The following is a 19,178-nucleotide window of genomic DNA, read 5'->3' as shown; positions in this document are numbered from 1 at the left end:
GTCTGACTTCTCAACCTAGACTCTTCAGTTTTGTGTCCCATAGCCACTTGCCACTCACTTTTTTTTTTTTTTTTTTTGAGACAAATTTCACTCTTGCCGCCCAGGCTGGAGTGCAATGGTGCTATCTTGGCTCACTACAACCTCTGCCTCCCAGGTTTAAGCGATTCTTCTGCCTCAGCCTCCCGAGTAGCTGGGATTACAGGTGCATGCCACCACGCCCAGCTAATTTTGTATTTTTAGTAGAGATGGGGTTTTTCTCCATGTTGGTCAGGCTGGTCTTGAACTCCTGACCTCAGGTGATCCACCCGCCTTGGCCTCCTGAAGTGCTAGGATTACAGGCCTGAGCCATCGTGTCCAGCCTGCCACTTTTCATACACAAAGGGACAGCCCTGGCCTAGTCACTTTATAAATGTGCAAAGACAGCAATTGCAATCCTTCTCTTCAATGTAGTAAACTCCCTCTACACAGCTGACCTCCCTTGTCCTGCATATTCATGTGTGGTTGATGGCTCAGAATTTGTTGGAAACTCCTTGTATTAGTTTTCTTTCGAAGCTTAATAAATTACCACATATTGAGTGGCTTAAAACAACATAACTTTATTATCCTGTAATTCCTCAGGCTAGGAGTCCATAATGGGTCTCACTGGACGAAAACCAAGGTGTTGGCAGATACACGTTCCTTTCTGGAGGTTGTAGGGGAGAATTTGTTTCCTTGCTTACCCTTGCTTCTAGAGCCTGCAGCATTCTTTGCTCTGTGCCTCTCTTCCATTTTCAAAGTCAGCAATGGGTTGAATTCTTCTCACATTGTATCATTCCAGTCTTTGCTTCCATTATGACATTGCTTTCTCTGACTTTGGCTCCTTTTCTGCCTCTTTCTTCTACTTTTAAAAGACCCTTGTGATTGCATTGGGCCTACCCAGATCATCCAGAAAAATCTCTCTATCTCAGCATCAGCTGATTAGCAAACTTAATTCCATCTGTAACCTTAATTCGACCTTGCCATATAACATAACATATTCACAAGTCCTGGAAATTAGGCCGTAGACATCTTGGGAGGCCATTATTTTGCTGACTACACCCTCCCCTGTCTCAGATTCAGCTAACGAAGGATGGAAGTTATGTTCTTGAACTGGTGATATGGTTTGGATCTATATCCTCACTCAAATCTGACATTGAATTGTAATCCTCAGTGTTGGAGGTGGGGCCTGGTGGGAGGTGATAGGATCATGGGAATGGATTTTTCCTGAATGATTTAGCACCATCTTCCCTGGTACTGTCCTCGTGATAAATAGTGAGTGGGTTCTCATGAGATGTAGTTGGTTTGTAAGTGTGTAGCACCTTCCTTCATCTCTCTTTCTTGCTCCTGCTCTGGCCATGTGATAGGTATGTTCTCCTTTTACTTTCCATCATAATTGTAAGTTTTCTGAGGCCTCCCCGGAAGCTGAGAAGATGCTAGCATCATGCTTCCTGTACAGCATGCAGAACTGTGAGTCAATTAAACCTCTTTTCCTTATAAATAACCCAGTCTCAGAAATTTCTTTACAGTAATGTGAGAATGAGATAATATAACTGAATTAGCAAAGGTTAGCTGATCTCAGCAGAGGTGAAAAGATAAGTGCTCACTCCAAGCCTGAGCATCTTTTTTCAGAGTAGGTATGCATGAGGGCTCTCTGCAGAATCAGATTAGAGCCAAAGTATTTGATCTACAGGATTTGCAGAAGACTGTCGCAAGTGAACACTGCTCTTTTTAAATACAAGCTTAGTAGTCCTAAAAGGAAATTTTAACATGTACTGTCCACAAACTCTTTGGTCCTAGTCAATGAATACATTATTATTATTTTGACAAACGACGCTGCATGGACACTGGAAATTTGTCAGCATATTTGCTTTTGAGAAGATTACATCGTTCATGAGAGGAGGCTGCGGGGCCCTGGTCCTTGAGAGAAGCCTCTGGGCCTCTGGTTCATGAGAGGATGCTCTAGGCCTCTGGTCCATGAGAGAAGGCTCTGGGCCTCTAGTCCATGAGAGGAGGCTCTGGGCCCCTGGTCCACAGGAGGATGCTCCAGGCCTCTGATCCATGACAGGGTCCTCCGGGCCTCTGTGTCGCTACTTTTGCTCCAGTGCCTTCCAAGCCCTGCCTATCTGCAGGAGAAGCATCTCCTGTTAACCCTGATTGCACTGTTTCAGATCTGGCTGTTCATTGTCCGAGCACAACATGCTCATTCCTGATTTTGCGATGTGCTTTCAGGTTTTCTGAAATGTTCAATTTCCTACTTTTTCACATGAATCCCAGAATTCTAGCTGTATACTCAGGCTTTGAATGTGACCTCTTCCCCTCTGGCCAGCCTGGAGGTCTGGACTTGGGCCCTGAACTCAGCTCCTTGAGGTCTGCCTATCACTGTTGCTTGATCAGTTACCCTGAATTGGATTTTCAATACTCTTTTTTTCTTTCTCTATTATAACCCTTCCTTCTACTTTTACTCCTACATGTGATACCTCTTAAAGCATGTGGAACTGTCCTAGGTCTCACTGACCTGGTCAGGTTCTCATCCAGTCCTTTCAGGTCTTTCTTTGCTCATTTCCCTTAACTTTGGGCACTTAGACAATGGCAAGGCTCATTAATGTAAAGGTAGGTGCTTTAAAAGAAGAAGCAAGGAAACTTCTGATAGAGACATTGCTAGTAATTTCTCGGCATCACTTTATAAGGAACAGGGAGTATAGGGAGCCACTGTCTCGTATTTTGGTGTTTACAGCAGCCAGAGCAGAGCCGCAAAAGAAAGGGAATCCTAAATATCTTTCACCAAAGGGACATTGTAATAATTAGAAAAGAAGAATTGGCCATATAAATTTGGTCTCTGTGTAAAAAGAAAATTGTTCCCACTCAATTGACAGGTTATTTTTTACAAAATAAATTTATTTTTGGCTTTGGATAGAAACCTTTCCCAGCTTTCTAATTACCCAGAAATAGCTTTTTCTAGGACCTTTTGAGAATAAAATGTGCCATTCAGAGAGGAGGAAGAAAGTATCTGTAAGCCAAAAAAAAAAAAAAAAAGAAAGAAAAAAAAAAAGCTGAAGTAGAGTACTGGGTTTCCTTGGGGTCTTTTTCTCAACTATCAACAGTGTTTGGGACAGTTGGGCGCCACTGTGGGAGTCGTGGGGACTGTGTCTTCCACAGCAGAAGGAGGAAGACTGTACCTGCTCAGCTAGGCCTGCTAGACATTCACTGGACAGAGTTACACTGAAACCAGTCATCCTCCTCATGGGGAAAAAGTATTCTTCTTTACCTATATGACAGGAACAAGGATGAGAGAGGACAGTGGGCATATAGTCTGGGGGACTCCAGTGTAATATAACTCCATAGAAACACCCTTAATCACGTATCATATGGTTTGGCTGTGTCCCCACCCAAATCTCATCTAGAATTGTAGCTCTCATAATTCCCACATGTTGTGGGAGGGACCCAGTGGGAGATAACTGAATCATGGGGCAGTTTCCCCCATACTGTTCTCATAGCAGTGAAAAAGTCTCATGAGTTCTGATGGTTTTATAAGGGGAAATCCCTTTCAATTGTCTCTCATTGTGTCTTGCCTGCTGCCATACAAGAAGTGCCTTTCACCTTCCACCACGTTTGTGTGACCTCTCCAGCCACGTGCAAGTGGGAGTCCATGTAACCTCTTTTTCTTTATAAATCATCCAGTCTCAGGTATGTCTTTATCAGCAGCATGAAAACCGACTAATACCACATGAACGGGACCTGGCTGAGGGTATGATGGATTTCAATGAGAATTTTACAGAGAAGACACAAGGAGAGAATCATTCGCAACCTGCACATTCCAATAAAAACCTTAGCTCCAGCTCCAGAGTCATGGAATGTTGAAAGGTGAATGGTCTCAGAGTCAGATGAGTGAGGAAAGTACTGTATCTGCAGCATGTCACTGGCTGTCTTCTAGTCGCCAACCAGATCTCTTTGCCCTTTGTAGTGGTTTGTGCTCCATGGGGTCTGATGGGATGAGTCTAGACCCTGGATTCCCTGATAACTCTCTGAGTGACCCCCAAACAATGTAGTTAGCCTCTATTTACCTTCCATGTGATACAGAAATTGCAACAGACTCTCCCTCATTGTGTAGTTTTGAGGCATATGTGAGATAACACATGTTAAACACAGCACACAGACAGCTACGTGGTAGAGATTATTAAAAGTTAGCTGCCATAATTGTCGTCATTCATATGATTTTGATTAGTTGGACTCAGTAACTTGGGAGACGTGCATAGGGTAATAGCTGGAGTTCTGTTGTCTGACTGTGCCCTATCAAAGGGTTAATTTGTAGATTGTAAACAAGCTCCGTTTTCCACATTCCACTTTCCACTTTCCAGGGGCTTGACTTCAAAGTTTAGGCTCTTTGTACCCTACAATTTGAATTTGTACTGCTTTTGGTTCAACTGTGAAATTGTGGTATGCTAGAGCTTAACTCAGCCAGGCTTACTATTTAAAATTTTCTCTTGCAGCCCATTTGGCGTTACATAGATCTTAAAGCTGGTTTCACACTCCATTGTATCAAAGGTTAGAGGTCAATTTACAACATAGCAGGAGTGGACAGTAATAGCATTTGGCACCTAGATCTCCTTTTCATACAGTGGGAAGCATTTTAGAAAACTAACCTCAGTGGGGTTCTCAGATTAGCTCTGTTTTGAATTAGTCCCTCCAATCTGGGTGGTAAAATGCAAGCGGCGAGGTTAAATGACCTTTTTCAAGTTCAGAAACAGAGAGCCTTTCGAAACAGAGATTCATATTTAAAACTTCAACCTTTGTTGCCTGTTCTGCTTTGTTTTGTTTCTCCTTCCTTCTTGGCCTTCCCTGGAAGCAAATGCATTCTCTGACATTTGTAAGTCTTCTACATTGAGAAGGAAATGACATTAGTTTATAATATTTGTCTAATTTCATCTTTTTAGTGGGTGGAGGTTTTGTTACTGAACACAGGGCATCAGGAAGGGAGGAGGGGGAGAATCATGCTGTGGGTCTATTGCTGCCAGTTACCATGATCGCTTATAAAGTCATTGGAATGATGGGAGCGGCAAAGACTTCCTTGGGAATCAGCCACCAGCGCTAGTTGTTCAGTAGAGAGATTCGGAAAGCTCGGGGTGTGTGTGTGTGTGTGTGTGTGTGTGTGTGTGTACATGTGTGTGTGGAGGGATGTAAGTTCACAACTGTCATGAATACTCACTTTCATTTTCCAAAAGTAGAAAGTTTCAGCAGATCCTCCCTCTCCAACCCTTTAGAAAGGTTGTAGGGCTGCTATTGCTGGCTCTGACAATTTGTCGAAGTGAAAATGAAGTAGCAACAGAAGACGAAGTGGAGAAGGAAGAGAGGGAGGAGGAGAAGGTGGAGAAAGAGGAGAAAAGAATATTTTATTTTCTAAATTGCTGAACAAGGCACCTCAGCAAAATGGAAATATCACATTCTTTATTTCTATTATTATTTTCCTTCTAGGATGAGAAGATATGTTAAATACTTCAGGTTCAACCATAATTGCATTTGAACAACAGGTTAACTCATTAATGGGAGGTGGCTTGCTTTGGTTTGGGGTTATCTCCAGTATTAGTGCAGAGATGATTGGATAATCTAATCAGACATGTCTTCTTTTCAATCAGTGTCACTGAACAACAAAGTATCACTGACCTGTTGAATTTGGCATAATGGGTTTTGGCCTTACTGATGTTTAAATTATCGACCCATATGTAAAGTTAAATACCTTTTGCTTTTCCTCTCACTAGTTTCCTGACTGGTAAAAGTTGTTGTAAATTGTTTAGCAGGGACTCTGACTTTTTCTATCACTTGGTAGGGAATAGCAATCTTACTTGTTTGCTATTTTAGGCTTTATGAATGTGTCCAGTTTATGAAGCTAACAAATGCCTTTTTAGTATTCTGGACACTGTGCCCTCATTTCATTATGTGGCTCTTTCCATTCAGCATTGGACACATTTATAGACAAAGACAAGCAAGAGAAATAGAGTTTTATATTCTTAGCTTCATGGCACATTGAGGAGGAACCCCACTATCCTACCCGTCATAGCTCATGCTAGAACACACATCAGTGTTCAGTCTAGGCTCTCAGTCAAACATCAAAAATTGACAGTAAATTCTGAAATGCTATTTTGGGTGCCATTAAAGGTATGTCTGTGGTAAATTCAGTAGCGTGCTATTCAAATCCCTGCTGAGGACCTAACAGGAATGCTGAAACTCAGAGTGTTTCACCAAGTTCTACCTTGGTGGGAAGTAGCAGAATACAAAATATTTCTCTTATAGTCCCCAGCAGCTATTTATGGAAACCTTAAGTACACATCTAAATACAATAATTAAAATACAGTTCACTCATTGACTTCCTACTCTCTAAAATAGAAAGTCAAAATTCAAGGTATTTAGTTCCATTAGTTTTGATGTCTCCAGACAACAAGGACCAATAAGGCTGAGCAGGTTTGAAGAGACAGAGCATCCACTTCCTTTTCAGGAGTTTAAGACTGTCTTGGGTGTCAGCTTAACATTCCATAGATGGGGGGTTAGTCCTATAATACAAAGCGTATTAAATGGCATTATGGAGTCAGTCCTGTATTTAATGTCTTGAACATTTTAAATTACTTCTATTCTCATGTTGTTTTTTAGTCGAATTGTTTCCTAAAGAAAACACTCTTTGATCATGGCTGTCCCTGTCAGAATTGTGTGCACTCTGTAACATCTTTGGTTGCAGTAGTCCTGTTTTCCTAATAACTTTGTTACTGTGCTGTGAAAGATTACAAATTTGAATATGTAGTGTACATGCTATTCAGTTTGTGAACTAGTGGGCCATATGTAACAGCTGACCAACATGTGAAGATACTGGTACTTGATAGCCTCTTCAGGAAAATTTGCTTCCAAATTTTAAGCTGGAACGTCACTGGAATAACTTTAAAAAATGATTGCAATACATGGTTTTTAGAATTTTGTTACATATGTTAAGAGTTGTGTACAAATTGAAATGTCTGTACTGATCTTCAACCAATAAAATCTCAATTATGGAAAAAAAAAGAATATGATGGAGGACCTTAAGCATCAAGATGTTCACCTTTGGGAAGCTCTCGTTATTTCTGAAATTAAAATTAAGTGCATGTAAGACATACATTTGTGAATGGAAGATGTGCTTAAAGGTATACTTAAAGTTGCTTGGTAGTGTCATTTTGAATGGAAAATTGTCCTACGAGGCCAAATAGAAGTCTTTCTTAGTTTTCTCTGACAATATCTTATAGCATTCACTGGTAAGTTAATACTGAAAACTGCTTGGCTTTCAACAAACAGTCTAGACTTTTCCAGTTACAGACTATGCTGACATGGCTTGCCTTTATTAGTAGGTTTGGATATTTCCAGTTCCTGCATATTCTATTTTGTGGGTTTTCTCTTATATTCTCAAGAAAGGAATAAGAACTTTGAAGAAATATCCCCGAGCAATACTTCTTTTATGATAGTCCCTGATCCTCTGTCTTAGGATGATTATCTGAAAATTGTTTACATGGTCTAAGTTCGTTTAACTTTTTGGTGAAATAACAGATATTCTAACCCACCATGTTCACAATCCTATTTATAATTCTTCTGGATGATGGACATACAAAATGAAGCAACTTTTACTATGTTCCTCCCTTCCACCTGAAACTGTGAGAGCCAGATACCAGTTTAGAGTTTTGGTATTTCAAATTATTAAATATCTAGAGTTCCTGTGTAATTTGGGGTCAGGGTGGAGTCCGGTACCATTTCCTAGTGAAAAATTATTATTATTTATTTTTTTCATGGAAGTATAACATAAAAAAATCTCCAACATTCTTCCTGATATTTGCTGGCAGTAGTAGTAGTGTCTCTTCTCCCTGTTGAGTAACTCACTCTGGGAACAAGACTTCAAGCAACTGGGGCGCCCAGGCCAGCCACTGCTTTTGTGTCTGAAGAGCTCTTTTTCACTACTATGCCCATCATCAGGGACACCTTTGACGGCGGCAGTCTAGAAGAGCCTCAGGAACACCTCTATCAGGGTTTCTCTAACTGCATGTGGCAAAAGACCAGGTTTTATTCTTCATTTCCAATCTGTCAAAGACATACTTTTGTAAGAGGCAGTAACAATGAATTGCGAGAAACCTATAAAGAAAGGAAAGACGTGCAAACACCAGTCTGCTGATCCCACACTTGGATGTTGAGACAAGTCAAATTGCTAAAAAGGTTTTAATTATTTCATTTCAATTCCCATACTTATGTCGTTATGGACAAGTAACAAATAGTTTGAAGACCGGCACCAGTCTCCACATTTTGAATAGCACTGACCTGGGTTCCTTGACAGAAGGTCATCTTAGTTCTACTCCATGGACAAACTAACATCCCTGCTGAACCATGTGATGGAAACTGATATTCAATGTCCTCTCAAGTTGCTTTGTGAAGGAAATTTATGTAACAATCCAGCACGCCACCTTTCTCACAGCCCAGTCAAGTGTCCTGAAATAAAACACTTTTATCACCTTCCTTTAACTAGGGGAGTGTTCGCTCACTCAGAGAATACCCCTCTTTGGATTTCCTGTTTCATCTTGCTTAAAATGTTTGAATTCAAGAATTTAGAGAATTTGGCAAAAATCCCAAATTCCTTTTGAATTTCTCCCATATGACACAAGGTCAAATGTGCAATTGAGTATCAGAAAGAATGTGGGTAAATAGCTCCCCAGGGTACATATGTAAATCAAGCATTACTAACAATTCTGGGCTATATTAATTAGCATTCACATACAGATAATGAAAATCCTGGAGTGAAGGGACAGTTGCACAGGAAGCTACTTGTCTGTCTCCTTATATGTGGAAAGATCATTTACAAAACAAATCACTATAAATCTATGTCTTTTCAGTATTTAAAACTGAATACAGTATTTGATATATCTTAAATGTACAATTGGAAGAGCTGTGGTTTTTTAAAAAGTAACATTTTTCTTCTCGATTTTTCTTTCTTCTGTCTCTTTTTGTTGTAAAACCAATAACTTAGTGGTGCTCAACAGGTATTTAGTGAGTCCTTGAGGAATCTTTCCCAAGTCAGATTTGATATTTAAGACAAATTCTCTTCTATGATTACTGATAATTTGGAAAAAAAATCAAACTGTCTCTCATAAATATTTATAGAATAATAAGAGAAACAGACTGATAGGATTTCCATCACCTAACTAAATTAGCATTCATGTTCACAAAAAACAATGGGCTTCTACTTGGTAGTTAAGCTCAACCTAAGGCAAAATATTTTAGAGTTGGTGAATTCAGAAGACTCCAAAGCGGGGAAAAAAGTATCCTTGCAGAAAAAGATAAAACATACTAACCTCACATCTTTTATTGGAAGGTAGCGTTCTGGTGGTATGTCCTAAGAAAAGTCAATTAAAATTGAATTAAGCATCTCTTAAAAATATCCTGTTAACATTTAGCTACCTCTAAGCACTTTTAGAAAAGAGAAATAAAGAGAATTCAACCTATCGAATTTCAGAAACAATCTCTGCCAAGGAAGAAAATACAAAAATTAACTTGAGTAACTTGTCCATCATGTTACTGGATGCATCTCATCTATTTGCTCATGAATCCACAATAGTAAAGTCTGACATCTGCAGAAGGTTTAGATGTAAAATGAGAGAATTCTCTTCAGATGCCTCAATAATCATCCCCAGTGCCCTGTAGTTATTGGCAGAGCTCTAACCAAACAGAGATTTTTTTGTGTGTTTTTCTTTCCTTTTACTTCTAAAGGGTGCAGGAGCAGAGGAGAGCTTTACGCCTGGGAAAAGGATCATGGGGTACATACATCAAGGCAGGGTTTAGGGGCAGCATTAGAGTTAGTTTGACTCCACCCATTGTGAAGTCACTTCTATTCACACATGCCTCACATGGGTCTGTATACCCCATCTTAAAAAGCCCAGGAATAGAAAGGAAAGGAGGGAAACATGTAAGATCTCACCCTGTATTTTTGGATGAATTATAACAAGATGAAGAGTTTTCAACTTGCATAGAAGAATAATTTATCTAGAAAAATGCATTCAGAGAAGAAACGTATCCAGAGCAGATTCCTAGCAATTTCAGTCCCAATAGAACAGAGCAACGAAAAAGAAACAGCTATTGCTGCAAATTCTTGCAACATACTGTAAGGGAGCTCTATGGTTGTCTCTTGAACTTACTGATTCCTGGAATAAATGAAGCTGTTGACTCTCACTAAGCCCCCTCCTAACATCTCATCCCATATTACCTGCCAGGACCTGTGCTTGCCTGTGGGACAATGAGGGTAAGTCCCTTCCCTCCAGCTGTACCCAGTCTGGTGAAGAGAGACAATGACATACAGCACGTGATAAAGTGTAGCGATATGGGAATACGCAGGAGAGGCAAATCATGTCAATAGAGTTTCCATGAAGGTTCAAGACTAGAGCCCAGGCTTTCTGATTCACAGCCTGTTGCTGGGTTGCATTCCTTTCTCATTTATTCTAATGACTAGGTCATTTTGCTCTTGATTAAAATGCTTGGAAAAAGAAGTGAATAAGAGGAGGAACATCTGAAGAAAATAGATAAGCCGTTAGCCAAAAGGTAGCCAACAGCAAAAACAGAACAAAACCAGTCTCTGGATTTTTATTATAAAAATTAATAGTCACAATGCTAACACAATCTAGAAAAGGGTAAATTACATTTAAAATTCCATGTTTAATAAAACAAAGATGTAGGTAATATGGCTTAGACATATTTAATCTAAAATGATTAAAATTGAAATGCCATACATGTTTTTTAAAAAAGCATTGAGCATCTATTTAATGAAACACATATAAGAGGGGAAGCCTCAGTTACCTGCAAAGTAATGTGACATAGAGTGCGTGATTCTCTAATAATAACAGGTAAACAGGGTAAAGAAATGCAATCTATTGGGTGGACTTTATTAGCAAAGGAGAAAATATGCTTAGAGTGTCTGACATACCACATTGCATTTGTAATTGTTCTTCAGCTATTACTGAACAATGTCTTTAATAATCATATCACTTCCAGGCTATCTTTGTACTTGACTCAGGTATAGCCAAATGCTTGAGGTTTGCTTTAGAAACACTAAAAATATCATATCCAGGGGCCAGACATTTGTAGGGCAGCTGTTAAAGGAGACATATAACAGTTTTGTTCAGAGGCGAATCATTCACTGAAAAGGGCATTGTTGTTTAGTTGGAAAATTTTTTGAAGGACAAATACAAGCTAGGATGGAAGAAATAAAATAGAAATATAATTGACCAACACTGAAAATCCCAGAGTGTTAGGTATATTTAAAGTACCAGGGCATGAGGCAAACTCCATGGAGATGGTTAATAATTAATGTGGGAACTTGAAATTCTGTTTTACCAAAGAACAGAGCCATCCCTGAGGAAACACACGCGCGCACACACACACACACACACAGATATGCATGCAAATGCACGCGCGCGCGCGCACACACACACACACACACACACACACACACACACACATACACTCCAGATCCCTTTTGGTTCAATGAACTCTCTAAGGAAAGGGTGGGGTTCAGGCATCAATATTTTTAATTAGTGTTTTTAAAAAGCCATGCATGATGATATTGCTACTATGTAGCCAGGATTGGAAACCATTACTCTAATCGAACCAGGCGCACGCGTGTGTGTGTGTGTGTCTGTGTGTTTGTGTGTGTGTGTTCATATGTAGGGAAAGTATTATGGCCTGAATGTTTGTGTCCCCCACCAAATTTATATGTTAAATCCAAACCCCCAATGTGATAATATTTAGAGATAAGGCCTTTGGGAGGTAATTTAATGGAGGGTGGCGCCCTCATAAATGGGATTAGTACCCTTATAAAAGAGACTCCCTTGCCTATTCTCCTCCAAGTGAGAGTGTGATGAGAAGCTGACCATTTGCAGCTTCAGAGAGGGCTCTCACTGGAACCACCAAGCTAGCATCCTGATCTTGGACTTCCAGCCTCCAGAACTATGAGAGATACATTTCGTTGTTTATAAGCCACTCAGACTATGCTACTTTGTCATAGCAGCCCAGACTGACTCACATAGGAAAGGAGTAGTTAGGAAAGTTTTTTCTGGCTCTGTCACTTAGGAGGAAATGCGGTGGTGCAATCATGGCTCACGACCTCCCAGCCTCGACCTCCCAGGCGAGGCTCAAGCCATCTTCCCGCCTCAGCCTCCCAAGTAACTGGGACTACAAATGTGTGCCACCATGCCCAGCTAATTGTTTTTATTTATTTGTTTGTTTGTTTATTTATTTATTTACTTATTTTTTGTAGAGACTAGGTTTCACCATGTTGCCTAGTCTGGTCCTGAACTCCTGGACTCAAGCAGTCGGCCTGCCTTGGCCCCCCAAAGTGCTGAGATTACCATAGAGAAGGGAAGGTAAGCAGGTTCAGTTTTCTGCTGGAAAGAACTGCCTCAGTCAGACGCTGTAGCTGAAGATGCCTCTTGCGTCTATGGTATCCTGAGCAGGATATTCTGGGTCTAGAGTTTCATTTGCCATTCCTCCAGAGGGCTAGTCATCCTCTGCTTGTGGCTATGGCTCTTCCTCTTGGCCCTCACTACTCAAAGTATGATCCTTTGGAATAGCAGCATCAGAATCACCTAGGAGTTTTGTTGAAATGAAGAATATAAGACCCTATCCCATAGATAGATAGATAGATAGATAGATAGATAGATAGATAGATAGATAGATAGATAGACAGACAGATAGATAGACAGACAGATAGACAGATAGACAGATAGATAGATAGATGGAAGTCTAAAACTGCAGATAGATAGATAGATAGACAGACAGACAGATAGATAGACTTTCAACTGCATTTTAATAAGGTTCCCCTGTAATTTTTTACATATTAATGATTGAGGAACTTTACAGCAATGTTTTTCAAACTTTTAACTAACACCCTCCCACATGGCAAGAAACACATTTTACATTGTGTTCTAGAAGACACACACACACACACACACACACACACACACACACATACACAACTGAAACAAACTTTTCAGGAGGCAAAACATATTGGATCTATTCTCTGTTCTATTTTTAAGAAAAGAATACCAGCCAAGACTCACTACATCAATTTCATAATTGTCTAATAGTTCATAATATGTGGTTTAAGCACCTAAAGAACCAAAGTGACATAGAAGTAAAATGGAATACTGGAAATATTTTCCCACTTTGCAGGCAAATTAAATTAAATGGAAAACCATTTGTCTGTCTAAAGATATTTTTTCCTACAGATATTTTTTTAAAGGTCTGGCTTTTGCCACTGCTTGATTGCTAGCAACTGAGTGCCAGTAAGCATAATCAAAAGTAAAAGAAAAGGAGACAAATATTCATGGAAAAAGAATTGGAAAGAGTCAATCATGCTTAGCTTAAAAGTTAAAAAAATAAGTGACATGCTTTTGGTTAAAATTACATGTGTCAAAAAATATTTTTTGAGATGAAATATTTCTTGATATGAGAAAAGTTTCGTCATATGATATCAATAAATGAATTAAAGGTGTTAACATTTAATATCACCTGATCAAGGTTGAATATCATTGCTCTGGAAAAGTATTTCTCGAATTATTTTTTGTGACCATAGTGCAGACCGAGAAGGTAGAAGACTTCACAGACCCCTTACCCTGTCCATTCCCACTCTACAGAGGGGAAAGAATAGAGTAATAAGAGGGAACATGTCACTGCATAAGCAGATTCTTGTGGTTTGCCTTAGCAAAGTGGTAGAGATGACTTGTATTCGAATCACAACGTATACATGCCTTAAAGGCTAGTGATTGCAAAATTACGGTCTTCAAATGCCGTTGATGGAAACATATATCACTACACACTTGGGTTAACCGAACAATCCACAACAAAGTCCAATGTAAATGAAGAAGTTACGCCAAAAGTAATTCCTAAGTAGAAGGCATTTGGAAACCACGACCAAGTTAAGACCACACTGATAATCAAGTGTGCTTCCTGAAAGCAACAGGAATTCCACAAGTTGTGCTCAATTAGAATTGTGCAACCTCACCAGTATTACATGGTAATGCAGGGCCCTGAATCAGAGTTCTCAGCAATCTCTACTAAAGTAAAAGTTTAGTTTTGTGCATACAACATTAAGCAACATTAAGTAACAGTCATTCATTTAGAAGATGGCCAATATGTAATCTTTGAATGCATTTAAAAATGATAGTAGGAAGAACCAAAGAATGCACATTATCAGGAGGCCCCATCTGGACTATAATCCACACTCTAAGAATCACTACTATAGAATCATTAATTATCAAGGCCCCACCTGAGCTATCTAGTGATGACTCTGAAATTCCACAGCTTTTTAAGGCAATAGTTTTTTAGTTTTTTTTTTTTTTTCTTAAATTTATTTTCTGGTTTCTGGAGAATTCATAAAACAAAAACAAAAACAAAAACAAAACAAAACAAAACAAAACAAAAACCATTGAGATTTCCCTGGGAACCAAGCCTGGGTAATTTTATGTATTTCCACACTGTTAGTCCTGTCTAGGCCAGGGATAGTTAAAATGTTTCATCTCACAAGCCAAGTCTGATTGATTAGTAATGGATGCCTGAGTGGCTGTGTGGAAGCAAGAAAGGGTGTCTTGATTGATAAAGGATGTTGGCCATGGGCATTGGATAGTGGAAGGGCAGTGATGCTTGGTTTTGCTGTCTCTGCTGTGGGCTCTTTTTTTTCCTAAACATTGGGGCAAATCATGGATCTTTTATCACCCCATACATCTACATTGGGGTACCCTTCTGGGATATAATTGATAATTAAGCTTTGGCATCTTCCTTCCCATGTTCACATACAGCTAAGGTTGCCAGACAAAATACAGGGCATCCAATTAAATTTGAATGTCAGATAAGCAACAGATACCTTTTGGTATAATCACGGCCCAAACCTCGCATGGGATCCACTTGTACAAAGGATATTGTTTATCTGAAGTTCAAATTTAATTGGATGTCCTAAATTTTTATTTGCTAAATTTGGCAGCCTAAATTCAGCATTTAGGACACTTGACAGTGTCCCAGTATCTGGGTTTCTATGTCACCTACCTCCAGCTTCAGGGACCACAAAGACCCCGAGTCCTAGCATAGCTTTGTGTATCCCAGGGTGACCCACGGCAAATATGCAAACTAATCCTGAATTACAAAAGTTTGTTAAGTCCCAGGAATGTAGAAAAGGGGAGTAGTGGGAGAGATTTAAAGGATTAGAGGGTGAGTGGCATGCAGGAATCAGGAATGTTCAATATTGTAGGTTGGGATTAAGCATGTCTAGAGGTGACTGAGGTAGGTAAGAACAGTTGGCTTGGATGTGACTCACAGGGAGGGATTTAAAGGGAGAAAAGGGGTGTAGCATTTTGTTTAGTCCTTTCAAATCTGCAACTACTTCCATGTTAGGTGTTTATTAATGGGGTTTCTATTACTAATGTCAAGAACAAAGCATTTCCTAGGGCTTAGGCTCACACTCCGCTTGGAATAGAGATTGTAGTTCTAGGAGTGATTTTGAAATATGGCAGCAATAATCTTTGGAGTCCTGCAGAAGCATTCCAAAATAATATTCTTAGCACTTGAGAAAAGAAGGGTGAGGAGAAACTATTTAAACCCAGAGTGCCAGGAGTGGGTCTTTGTACTTTCAGTCTCTCTCTCTCAATCTCTCTCTCTCACTCGGTCTATCAGGTTTCTGGGAGTAAGATCCGTTGATGTTTGTTTCAATTCAAGTGTGTGTGTGTGTGTGTGTGTGTGTGTGTGTGTGTGTGTCTGTAATTTGTGTGTATAATTTAAACCCATGGTCATTTTGGCAATGATTCAGATGTACCTTAAGCTCTGTAAAGCAAAACAACAGAAAAACTGGAAAACAGATTAAACTCATGACCAGCCATCGAATGATTTGTAGTTATGTGCTACTGTTAAAACTAATTTCCCTAGTGGTTTCACTAGTTTTTCTGTATGCTGAAGAGTTACACTGCAGTGTGACAGATCTTTCTCTTGTTGGTAAATCACACAACATTAACAAGTAATTTGATGACTGTGGATTGGAGCTGTGATTCAGTTTTGTCTGAATTCGCAGAAAATGTTTGACTTAGAGCTCTTAGAAAATCCAGAACAGACCTTTCTTTTGCCTTACCAGCATGCTTTATTAATCACTGAAATACCTGCAGAGTACTCAAGGACTGCAGATGAAATGGGGCTAAAGGATATTCATCTGATAAGCTTCACATAAAGTCTAGATATTCAGCAATTTAGGAGGAAATGCACGTACCAGCCCCCAAATGAAGTTGCTGGTAAATTGGCTGTATTATTTTGCCTGCTAAGAATCTCTCTCTCTCTCTCTCTATGTTTTCTCCCTACAATGGTCACTTCTCTGTTACTTGCTATAGGAGCCCCATGAGGATGAACGCAGGAGAAACAGACTATGTGCCAGGCAGCTGGAATTCCTCTAAAGCCTTTTCCTTTGAAATCAACTTCCTCCTTTCACAGGTTTATAAACAGCCCTTCCTGTGATTTTGCAGTACAGAATATGAAGATTGCCCCTGCCAGCTCAAAGCGCAGCTAGGCGCTAAGTCTCTGTTGCAGGGAGCTAGTTCCTCTGCAAGCTGCATGCTCACCATCGGTGTATGATCAGCATTCTGCCATCATCCAGGGGTCGGGAGGCTGACCGTAATGCTCACACACAACCCTCCCCACTCTGTCTTGGCAGTTAGCAAGACTGTTACAGTAATGTGAAATGCTGAGTTCTGTTTCTGCGTTGTTTTCCCCTGCCAAGACCGTCGCAGTGATATAAAAAGGAGGAAGCCCAGACCGGGCAGGGCTGCTTTGTGGTTAAGAGGTTGTGGAGGTGATGATGGAGGTAGTTTCTCGTTTCTGTGACGAACAAGAAGCAGTTTCATTTTCTTCATATGATTTCTTTTCCCATATAACTGTCGAATTTCTAGCCTAGTGGGGAAAATATATTGATAGATGTGATTCTAGATGGAGAGCTTGCTAAGCCTATGCAGGTACATACACAGTGGCATGGGTTAGTAGTTAGTCCTTGTGCTAGAGTGAAAGATAAATATTGGGGAAGCTGTCCCATATGCATGATTATTAAATTCTTGATAGCGTAATTATTTCAAGTGGCATAAAATTTAGACCAGTGAGTAACTGAGCAAGTGTTCTACTTTGGTAATTGTGTATGTGATTTGTAAATTACATTAATAATTTGTGATCAGTGGCAGTGTTGGTATGATCAAAATTAACCCTATCTTATATTTCTGCATGATTGTACCCTGAGTTAAATGTATTTCAGATTTACTCCATTTCAAGTGCTTTATGTAACAGAAAATTCTATGTTTGATGAATTTTAATAAATCAAACTACCTTTTAACCCTATGGTAGTGAAACAAATGTATGTAGGTTGATTACTTAGTGATCACTGTGTACCAGGTGCAGCGCTAACACTTTGTGTAAATTTTGTAATTTTAATAATCACAAAGACTATATAATTAAGATACTATAATAATCTCCATTTGATGCATGTAGAAATTGTCCCAGAAAGGTGAAATAACGTACCTTAAGTATTTAGTGAGAAAGTTTGGGTTTCAACTGAGGCAGCCTGATAACAAGAAACAAACCTAATTAGATCAGAGCAGTCAGTCTACTAGAGTAGATTAACACAGCCTTCATACATAATATGAAACTATTAATCTGGTGAATAGGTATTCCCCCCATCCTTATTGAAAAGTAGGATCAGAAGCAATTTGCATTCATTTGAGACAAAAAATTATATGCATTGGTGGGATGCAGTGGCTCATGCCTGTAATCCCAGCACTTTGGGAGGCCAAGGCGGGCAGATCACTTGAGGTCAGGAGTTCGAAACCAGCCTGGCCAACACAGCGAAACCCATCTCTACTAAAAATACAAAAATCAGCCAGGCATGCTGGCACATGGCTGTAATCCCAGTTACTCAGAAGGCTGAGACACAAGAATTGCTTGAACTTGGGAGACAGAGTTTGCAGTGAGCCGAGATTGTACCACTGCACTCTAGCTTGGGTGACAGAGCAAGACTCTCAAAAGAAAAAAAAAAAAAATACATTTACTGTCTTTTCTTAGGGCTAGTTAGCTTGCATCTCTTATCATTAAGACAGAGCACAATACTTAATAGGTATCTTCTGATACTAGCATATGCCACATTTGGATATGCTGTTTCCATCCACTTACTGGGTGACGTGGAAGACTGACAACTTTGAGTGGGGCCTGGAGTGGGAAAAGGTCCCGCAGTGAGTCCAGGTTGCCATGAAAGCAATCTGTCACTTGGGTCAGCAGATCACGTGGCGCCACAGGGAAAAAGACATGCTGTAGAGTTTATTGCAAAACCCAATAGGAGAATTATGATAAAGACCCAGGGAGCCTGGAACTAGGTCACAGCATCTGCAGCAGAAGACTGTGCCCTTTTGGCTGCCTCTAGGGTTGTCATTGCTACTAGACTCAAGTGGAGACACTATGTGACTTTGTGACCAGAACATATCATGATTATGTTATTTCAGAACAACCAAGTCATAAGATAGGATGGATCCAGCAGCAGGCCATCATCATATGGTAGTGCTATTAAAGCTCCATAGGGTCTTCTCGTCTTATTTGTTTATATCTGCCTCTTCATGGATAGGTCAATTTCATTGATTGAAAATAAGAGACAGCTGAATCTATTAGATTATATATGAGAAGAAGACGACAAGGTGGGTGGATCATTTGAGGTTAGGAGTTCGAGACCAGCCTGGCCAACATGATGAAACCCTGTCTCTACTAAAAATACAAAAATTAGCTGGGCATGATGGCATGTGCCTCTAATCCCAGCTACTTGGGACACTGTGGCAAGAGAATCGCTGGAATCTGGGAGATGGAGATTGCTGTGAGCCAAGATCATGCCACTGTACTCCAGCCTGGGTGACGGAGTGAGACTCCATCTGAAAAAAAAAATGTGTGTCTATATATATATATATATATATGTGTATATATATATATATATATGAGAAGAGACAAATGGTGTAAGTAAGCTGAAAGTAAGGTTACCATGATTCGTTCCCCTTTTGCCTATGGGGTTTAACTGCTGCCTCTCCTTCACCTCACACTGCTGGTTTCCTGGGGGGTCCCTTATG

This window comes from Macaca fascicularis, chromosome 12 (assembly GCF_037993035.2).
Source record: "Macaca fascicularis isolate 582-1 chromosome 12, T2T-MFA8v1.1".
NCBI lineage: Eukaryota > Metazoa > Chordata > Mammalia > Primates > Cercopithecidae > Macaca > Macaca fascicularis.
Note: the sequence above shows the minus strand (reverse complement) of the source record.